This window comes from Mastomys coucha, unplaced genomic scaffold (assembly GCF_008632895.1).
Source record: "Mastomys coucha isolate ucsf_1 unplaced genomic scaffold, UCSF_Mcou_1 pScaffold18, whole genome shotgun sequence".
Lineage (NCBI taxonomy): Eukaryota > Metazoa > Chordata > Mammalia > Rodentia > Muridae > Mastomys > Mastomys coucha.
The window spans coordinates 94,239,115-94,248,432 of record NW_022196900.1 but is presented as its reverse complement, the minus strand read 5'-3'; the positions used below and the strand labels follow the sequence as shown (position 1 = coordinate 94,248,432).

The 9,318-nt window shown below is 51.3% G+C and overlaps 1 protein-coding gene across 1 annotated transcript in view; it reads left to right on the top strand.

The window, feature by feature from the left end:
- Positions 1–562: 562 nt before the first annotated feature.
- Alpl (alkaline phosphatase, biomineralization associated) overlaps positions 563–9,318 on the top strand; it is a 52,691-nt gene continuing 43,935 nt past the window's right edge. Inside the window, exon 1 of the mRNA XM_031379146.1 lies at positions 563–725. The gene's annotated coding sequence lies outside the window, so the exon portion shown is untranslated. The remainder of the gene's footprint in view (positions 726–9,318) is intronic.

Sequence of the window (9,318 nt, the reverse complement as noted above, 5' to 3'; positions counted from 1 at the left end):
TGTAGAGCTTTGGCCAGTCCCCCAAAGTCACCAGAACAGGCTTGTGGGCCTGGACAGTCTGGCTCCACTGCCTGGGAAGTAGTCTGCCCCGGGCAGATCCTGGGCCTTCTGACTGGGACAAACACAATGTCCTGAGTCCCTGTTTCTGCAGATATTAGGGAGGGAGGGCCCTGCCCGAGGGATCTCCCTCTGCTTCCTACTGACTTAGCTAAGGGCAAAAAAAAAAAAAAAAAAAGTGGACAGGAAAGGGGTTGAGGTGTGAGGCTCAGAGGCGCATGTGTGACAGACAAGGATGTATAGGTAGAAAAATGCACAGAGAAAAGAGTGGGTTCTCAGACGTGCGGGATCAGGCACAGGAAGACAACCATCGAGGACAAAGACTCCTACAGAGAACTCAAACCTCAAGACAAGCCAGCTGCAACCTGAAGCCAGGATGAGCCTCAGGGAGAGGCAAGGCGGGCTACCCTGCTGGTTGCAGCCCTATGGGCGGGGTCGAGCACCGCGCTCCCGGCAGGGGGCGCCCTGGCAACGCAGAGGCACCCGCCTGGGGCTCGGGGTGCGGGCCGGGGGCGGGGCGGCCGGGGGCGGGGAGGCCGGCGGGTGCTCGGCCGGGCCGCCTTCATAAGCAGGCGGGGGAGGTGGCCGCCAGAGTACGCTCCCGCCACTGCGCTCCCTAGGGCCGCTGCTCGCGCGCCGGGACAGACCCTCCCCACGAGTGCCTGCAGGTAAGGGAAGCATGCTGCGCCCGCAGCTGGCGCGACTCCCACGAGCTCCGCGGCTCCCGCAGTGACTGTCCCAGCCACGGTGGGGGCACGTGGAAGGTCAGGCTCCCTAGGGGACCCACGCTCTCCCAGCCCGCACCCCGCGCGCATCTCTTGGGGCCTGGCAGGATGATGGACGTAGCGCCCGCGGAGCCGCTACCCAGGACCCCACCCTCGTGCTAAGCACCTGCTCCCGGTGCCCACGCGCCGCCGTAGCCCACAGCTGCGCCCTTCGTGGTCCCAAGCCACTCTGTCCCGTTGGTGTCTAAAGTAGTTGGGGAGCAGCTGGAAGAAGGCACGTGCTGCGATCTTTGGCGGGAGAGATCGGAGACCGCGTGCTTGTATCTGTCTGGGAGTGGGGGGAGCCCAGGAAGCGGAAGGAGCCTGTGAACGGCTCTGGGCTCTGGGCTGCGTGCAGGTGAGAGTGGGGCTGCTGCCTTGCCCAGCCCGGGCAAGAAAGGGTTAAAGGCACAGTCACTGCGGAGGAAAACCTCATTCTTACCCCACATTGTCCATGGTAATCCGTAATGGGCCTGGGTAAGGAGGCCTTGCAAAGGACTCTGGGGTGTGCCAGTGAATCCTGATTAAAAGAGAGGGCTGGCAAGGCAGAGTCTGGAGAGGTGCTGGCAGTCTGGAGGCTGAAGACTCTCTGTGAGTTCGAGGCCACTCTAGCTACCTATGGAGATTAGGTCTCAAAAATCATGCATACATTCATATGTACATAATACATGCATACGCGCGCACACATACATGTAATAGAGGGATGATTCTCAGGGCTGAAAGAACCTTTGGCTCCAAAAAGAACTCAAAGATCCCTTCAGGCAGGCTCAGATTTTCAGTCTGGTTGAGAATTAGTGAGGAGGACAATTGTTTATTGAATGCCTACTGTGTGCTAAGGACTGCTCTGACAACCGACAGACATCTCATTTACGAATAGGGTCATCGAGTTTTAGACAATGTAGGTAAGTGACATCAGGAATTGAACCCTGTTGCCCATTCTCCGCAGTGCAGGAGATGAAGGAGATCCCTGCCCCCAGGCCTCCCTTCATCCTCCAAGCCTCTCTCATCTTCCTAACCAGCTCTTTCCTTTTCCACCCTCTGCCCATCTCCTCTCTCTGCCTCCTTTTCCAGTTCCTGAACTGTCTCTGATTTCCTTGGGGGAGAACACAGCTTCTCAGAAGGCTACTAGTGGAGTAAGACAGGTCTGGACTGGTTCCTGGTCATGTGTGTGACGGTTCTATATAGGTGTAGTCCTATATGTTAGGACTACAGTGAACCAAAAGAACCAACAGGTCAGACCGTGGGTGCGCTAAATCCTGATATAGGTGCCAAGAGGGGAACAGTAAATAACGACACCCCACACACACATTGAGGTGAACATTGGCATCACAAATTCTTTCAAGGCTTTGAAAATTTGAGTGTCACATGGTAGAAAAAAGATGAAGTAGTTCCCAAAGAAAGGGATAAAGATGTCACACCTTGTCACAGCGAGCCGCCCGTGCATGGGGCATAGCTGTGTCATCAGGACACAGCTCTGGTCTCACTGTGGCTCAGAATTCTCCTTCTAGGTGTACAGGAGCTGGAAGCCTTTGGTCTGTAGATTCTCTGGTGGAGAGGATGCTGTATAGCTTGCAACGTGTTTAGCAGGTTCATATACTTTAGAAAGCTGTGGCTGTCCCCAGCTCCAGTCTCAGCAGAAATTGCATCAGAGTGTACAGGGTTATGTCATTGCCTCTGAACCCTGTGATCCCGTCAACCACCTTTGCCCAGGCTCTGCCCATTCCCTGATGGGCTGTGCTGGGAGGAAGCACTCGGCCTTCCTTACTGTTACTCAGATGTACCTCCTCCCTCCCGGACACGGCCTAGGAAGGGAGCCTGGAGCTCCAGGCTGGGAATAACCCAGGAATCTCTTGCCATCCACTTCCACCTCATCACCCACGCAGCCCAGCACCAGGCCCTTTCCTGTTCTATCCTGCAAAGATAGGAGATGTTATCCTTTTCTGCACGTGAAGAAACCTCTTGAAGGGACAGTGGCCTGCCCTGGGACATATACAAGCCACTTGGGCTGGGCTCAAGGATGTACAATTTTAGGTTCTGTGATAGATTCAACGACATCCCTGCCAGAGAGTCTGTGGGCTTCAGGCTTCCAGGGAAGGGGAGATGGGGATGAAGTCAGGATGCAGAATCCAGGGGTAGAGTTTGAAGTTCTCAGCATGAAGTCTATCTGACTGCACTTATTAACACAAAAACCCTGGAGCTTTAGGAGAACCTTGTGGGTAGCGGAGCAAACTGGGCTGAGAACTTGTGCTCAGAATTCTCCACGTGGCCACAGGAATGCTGACTGAGCTCCGGAGCACAAGAGCCCATCGTCATTGGCACACCAGGGCTGGGCCCTGTGGTATGTTTGTTATTTTGGCTCCCCCCTGCTTCTTATTTCTGGAGCTGTTCTGACCTTCAGAATACAGTGGGAGGCCAGAGATTGAAAATTTATTATCTGTCCTGCTGTGTGACCCTAGACAAGCTTCTTGAACTCTCAGATTCCCTGTTCAGATCATCTGTGATGTGGGGTAATAAACATGGGTGGTTGACCAGTTGCTGAGGGCCAGCAAGATCATAAGCAGTCTACTAACTTTAGGCTTCACCTACACGGATTGTAAAAGAGTAATTTAAACCAAGCTGTGGTGGCAAATGCCTTTAATCCCAGCACTTGGGAGGCAGAGGCAGGCAGATCTCTGAGTTTGAGGTCAGCCTGGTCTACAGAGCAAGTTCCAGGACAGCCAGGGCTACACAGAGAAACCCTGTCTCGAAAAACCAAAAAAAAAAAAAAAAAAATCAATACTTTGGTTCTAATTCTCAGCTTTGACAGGAAGCAAATCGCTTTCCCTCTCTTGAATGACAGCTCATAGTCACCCCCAGCATCATTATTGATGCTCCATGTCCAAAGAACATGCCAAAGTGCTCTCTATATTTATCCACTTTCTCATGCCCCCCCCCAACATTTTGTAATTGCTCCCAGAAAAGGCCTGTGCTTAAAGTTTTCCGTGCTTCAAACCCCAGCCTCGCTGTGGCATGAAATCAATTGTTTGCATTTGATTTAACTTCTCAAATGAAGGGGTAAAATTTGAGCTGAGGGTAGGGGCCGGGGAAGGAGACGAAGTTAAAGCAGATGTGTTTTTGTTCAAATGGAGGATGGTGGTTAAACTACCCCCCTCACCCCCATGTTATTACCATCGCCCCTTTTGAATTCCAGTAACCAAGAGTCGGGTTTCTCTAAAAACTGTGGTGTTCTTTCCTGGCTGGTGTGGACTTGCTCACCCAGTATTATTACTATTATTGCTTTATAGTTATTGGAGGCCGCAAACTGCTGGCTGCAGAGAAGACCTCAGATGCCTAGAATTGAAGGCTGTGTCCATTGGTATCTTTGAGGCCCAGAGAGGGAAAACAGCTTGCCCAGGGGCATACAGCTGTTTAGGCTCAGCCTCCTGGCTCTTTGGGGTGTGTGTGTGTGTGTGTGTGTGTGTGTGCGCGCGCGCGTGCGCGCCATGCCTCTCTTGGACTTGGTGTGTTACTGTGTTACTTCCATAGTATGTCATTAATTTCCTATTTATTTACTTACTTACTTACTTACTTACTTACTTATTTGAAACAGGGTCTTATGTAGCCCAGGCTGGCCTTGAAACTTGCTATGTAGCAAAGGATGGCATTGAATTTTGCTGATCCTGCTGCCTTCACCTCCCAAGTTCTGGAAGTACAGGTGTGTACCTCCGGGTGTTCTTTGTGTGCTGGGAGTAAAACCAAGAGCTTCATGCATAGTGGGCAAGCACTGTACCAACTGAGCCACATCCTTGGCCCCGAGTTTACCTTTCTTGAAAATCTGTACCCACAAGGGAGGATGAAGATGCTGCGGGCGGAGGGAGAGATCTGTCTTTATAAATCACCTGTGTGAGCTTGGACATGTCACTTCCCCTCTCTAGCCTCAGTTTCCCCATCTGTAAACCAAGATGCCTGAAGAGGAGAGAGGATGGGATTTCCTGAAACTTGGAATGGGTCTAACTGAGGTCCCTCACATCTGGCCTACTGTGAGTGGAGAGCCCAGAACCTAGGGGTGGGGGGTGAAGGGTGGGCAGGGGCAGGACACTTGGCTCCTACACTGAGCTAAAAGCTTCAATTTAGTTGCTGGTGTTGTTAAACCCCGGGTGGTTTCGTTTTACACAAAAACACTGGTTTCTGGCTTCTCTTGAAAGATCAGAAGATGTAGAGTCTACAGGGCCACGCCTCTGCCCGACCACAATGGCTGGAGCTGAGAGGCAGCTGCTCCATCTATTTAGCTGCAGTTCCCCAGGCACTCCAGTCCCTTGTACAGCCCACTTGCCTCCCAAGCACCCCAGCTGCCTCTGTGTTTGTAGTTTAGGGGTGGAATTGGAAGGGCATTATATTTGAATGACTATGCATGGCTGGGGCCAGCCTACAGGGGGCTGGGAGTGGGATCATAGCACTGACCTACTGCTATGGCCTAGCTGCATCTCTGAAAGATCCGATTAGGTGGGGAGCCTCTTCTTGCTTAAGTGGAATCTAGAGGGCTCCAGAAGTTTGGGGGAATGGGACATCATTATCTACCTGTAGACATTTAGTCCCCTGGGCCTCCCCAAGACATCCCTACGCTCTGGAGCCCGAGCAGCACAGGGACAAGGGATTCCCGTGGTTTCCATTACCCAACCTCACTGTCCACGTCACACACAAGGCCTACGACCACGCCCACGGCTCTCCTCTTTATCATTTTGCTGACACCAAAAAAGTCTTTGATGACAGGTGGGTGGCAAGGTGGCCTCGGTTGGAGTCTCAGAATCACTGGGTGAGCTGGAGAGCAATGTGGAGGCTGTGGGGCCTGGTGGAAAAATATGAGGCCCTTAGGGATAGAACCAGGCACGAGCTTCCAGGTCTACAGGAATAAGCTGTTTGGGGGACACAAAGTGGACTTGGGTGACCTCCATTCCTGAGAGTTATATCTCAGGCCCCTGCACCTTGCACTTGCGGAAGTTGACATTACACTATATAAGGTCCTGCTTCATTCCACCCTGAGTTCCCAGCACCCATGTCCACCCTCGCCATTCTCTCCTCTTGCTGCTGGAGAGGCTCAGAGGTGATGATCTCTGAGCAGAGCCCTGTCCGGGTTGTGGAAGTGTCTGGTGGTAGTTTCTGTGTAGAAAGACCAGAGAGACCCTGTCGTGGGCCTCCAACCCCTTACTCATCCGAAACCCCAGGCTTTTGTTATTTTTCTGGTTCTGACTGAGTCTCACAGCAGCCCCATGCTGTTGGCAATCCTCCTGCCTCAGCCTGCCAAATACTGTAATTCCATCAACCTCACCTGGGCTTAGGTTTGAGCCTGGCCCTCGTCCTCTTGGATGTCTGGGTGGAGGAGTGAAGTTCTGTCCTTCGTCTGGTGGTCCGTAGGCTACTGGGCAGAGGTCTGCCAGTGTTTTCATACTGACCTTTAGAAGCCTTCAAGGGCCAGAACAAATTGCTTTTACTTGGGAAACCCGAAATGTGACCTTTGTAAAGATCTTTATTTTATTTTATTTGCAGGGCAGGGAATTGGACCCAGACATTCATTCTTGCTAGGCCCGTCCCCAGCTGCTGAGTTCCACTCTAGCAGCGGCTTCCTTTGTCAGCAGCTCACATGTATCCTTAGATGATACTCTTCCCCTTGGAATCCCCGCATCCTGCTGGCTGAGTTGGCCAAGCCCATCTCCTCCCAGCCTAGCCACAAAGGCTGACCTGACTTCTGCATAGGATTGACACACCGTTGGTGCTAAGTCAAGGCTGTCTCATCAGTGCATCTTGAGTCCCGCTCCCTCTTCCAGACTCCGTGCTCCTAGGCATGCCCATTGCTGCATTGCTATGCCTGTCTATGATGCACTGAGACCATCCCCAATGCTATGTAAACAGGGTGTGGTAGCATGGCAAACGCAGCACACAGAAGTTCAGGGTCATCCTTAGCTATACATTAAGTTTGGGGCCAACCTGGATTACGCGAATCTGAAGAAGAAGGAAGGAAAGAAAGGAAGAAAGAAGGAAAGAAAGAAAGAAAGGAAGGAGGGAGGGAAGAAGGAAGAAAGAAAGGAAAGAAAAAGAAAAAAGGCCTGTAATCCCAGTTACTTAGGAGCTGAGGCAGGAGGATAAATTTAAGGCCTGCCCAGGCAATAGATGAGTACCTGTCTCATAGTGTTGGAACTTAGCTCAAAGAAATGTGAGTTCCCGGGTTCAGTTCCCGGTAACACACGCCCTCATTTTCCCCTAGTTCTTTGTCTCTAACTGCTGATGACACATTCGTGTGGTCCCGTGACAGCCCTGGATATTGAAGCCCAGTTTTCCTCACTGGGAAGTGGGAAATACAACTTACCCATTCAAGTTGCTCCCTTCCCTGAGCCATGAGTGGCATAAACCACCTTCCTGGGAGAGCCAGTTCCTCATGTACGTTGAAATAACAAAGTTCAGTAGCTCAGTTTCTGGTGAGCACGCCTATCAAGCATTCCCTTTTGCAGCTTGTTCAAGCCCTTCTCTCAGACCTTATGTCTTGTAAATAATATTATTTGTGCTTCGATCCATCCCTATACCTAACTGTAAGGACTTATTCTCGACTAAAAGCTGGGCCGATTACCTTCAGTGTCTTTATTGTATGTAACGTGCTGTTTTGTCTCAGAGATGGTCTGTAACTTTCTGAACATCACACAGTTCCAAAGTGTCTGCGCCACTGTGCTTAGGTCTCATGCCCAGTCAGACTAGCAAACGGACTGGAGCTTCTATATGTTTGGATGCAAGCCTGCAGAAGACATCCCTGTAAATACTATTTTCAGCTGAACCATCTGCCTCTGGGATTTTCAGCATACGGTTGGGGTCCCCCAAAGGAGGGGACCTAGAACCACGAGGAATTAGTTCTGCATCAGCATCTGCTCTCCTAGACAGATGACTGTCAAGTCAGCCTGGCCACACCCCTTCCTGGTCCTGAAGGCCATTGCAGTCCTAAGGAGGAATCCTGCGTAGCGTAGCGCCCAGAGGGCATGGATCAGTAGCCCTGGTTTTGTCCTCTTGTCTTGGTCGTCTTGGTTTCTAGTGTCTTTCCTGAAAACTATCATTCATGCAAATGAGATGGGGCCTTAGGACTCTCCTAGTTCCTTGGTGACACAAAGCTGACACACCTGTTGCTCTGCCCCTGCCCCTGCCCTGCACAGGGTCAGACATCATTAATCAACCACTTCTCTTTATCCTGCTGAGGTTCCTTCCGCTACAGCACGGTACTCCAGAGAGCCGTGAGTCACTAAATGAGAAGTGGCTCACGGGAGGACAGGGCAGTCCAGAACTAGATTAATTTACTAATGTCGTGGACCAGGAGTGGGGAACCAGGGCAGGTCCAGGCTGGGGCAGGCCCAGGTGGCACTGGTTCAGATGTCATGGTGCTCCTCAGTCAGGGTGCAGGAAGAACTAACTATGAGATTGACTGTGCCTGAACTGGCTTTTTGGTGTGGTGTAAGATTATGGGGGTCACAGCGGTCCCCACGTTTAGCCTAAAGAAGATTTCTGAATTGTGGCCCTGGCAACTGCTCTGGTTTAAGTAAGAGGGATAAAGAAGGGGGTGTTTCAGGCTTTCCTGGAAAGAGCTGAAGGTTGCCCTCCCGTCCCTAACAGCAGCAACAGTAGTAACAATAATAGTAACAGAGAGGAACACCTACTGTGTGTCTCATCCGCCCACCCCTCTGCTAGCCTTGTTTATATACATCCATGCGGCTAATTATAAGAACAGTCCAGGGCTCTAGCCAAAAAAAAAAAAACAGACTCAGAGGAAGTGTGTTGTTTGAGACTCCAGCTTGCTTCCCAGGCAGTCCTGGGACAGCCAGGCTCCATGTTAATGCTTCCTGGGTCACCAGTGTCACTAATGAGGTGAGGTGCCTGGAATCCAGGCCTCATGTGTTCTAAGCATGTGCTGTATTATAAAGCCACAAGTTCAGTCCAGGCCCCTCTGTGGATTCATAAGGGGACCACCGAGGCTCAGAGAGGAAGTTTGGGGGGCCAGGGATCACACAGGGAGTGCCCAGCTTATTCTTTCAGCCTGGGGTGGGGTCGGGGTACAGGAGTGTTGATTTAACTCCAGTGAGGTTGGACCTGCCCTGTTTCCTGTATGGATGCATGCCCAGTTTATTTCAGTCTACCACGAAAGATGAATTTGCCACTTTAACATCCTTAGCCTGAGTTCCCAGGCTCCTCTTATCATCAAGTTTTAAAGCTGCTTCTGCTTCTGCTTCTGCTTCTTCTGCTGCTGCTGCTTCTTCTTCTTCTTCTTCTTCTTCTTCTTCTTCTTCTTCTTCTTCTTCTTCTTCTTCTTCTTCTTCTTCTTCTTCTTCTTCTTCTTCTCCTCCTCCTCTTCCTCCTCCTCCTCCTCCTCCTCTTCCTCCTTTTTTCTTCCTCCTCCCCCTCCTCCTCCTCCTCTTCCTTCTTCTTTCTTCTTCTTCTTCTATTTGGTTTTTGAGTCAGGGTCTCACTATGTATCTCTGGCTGACCTGGA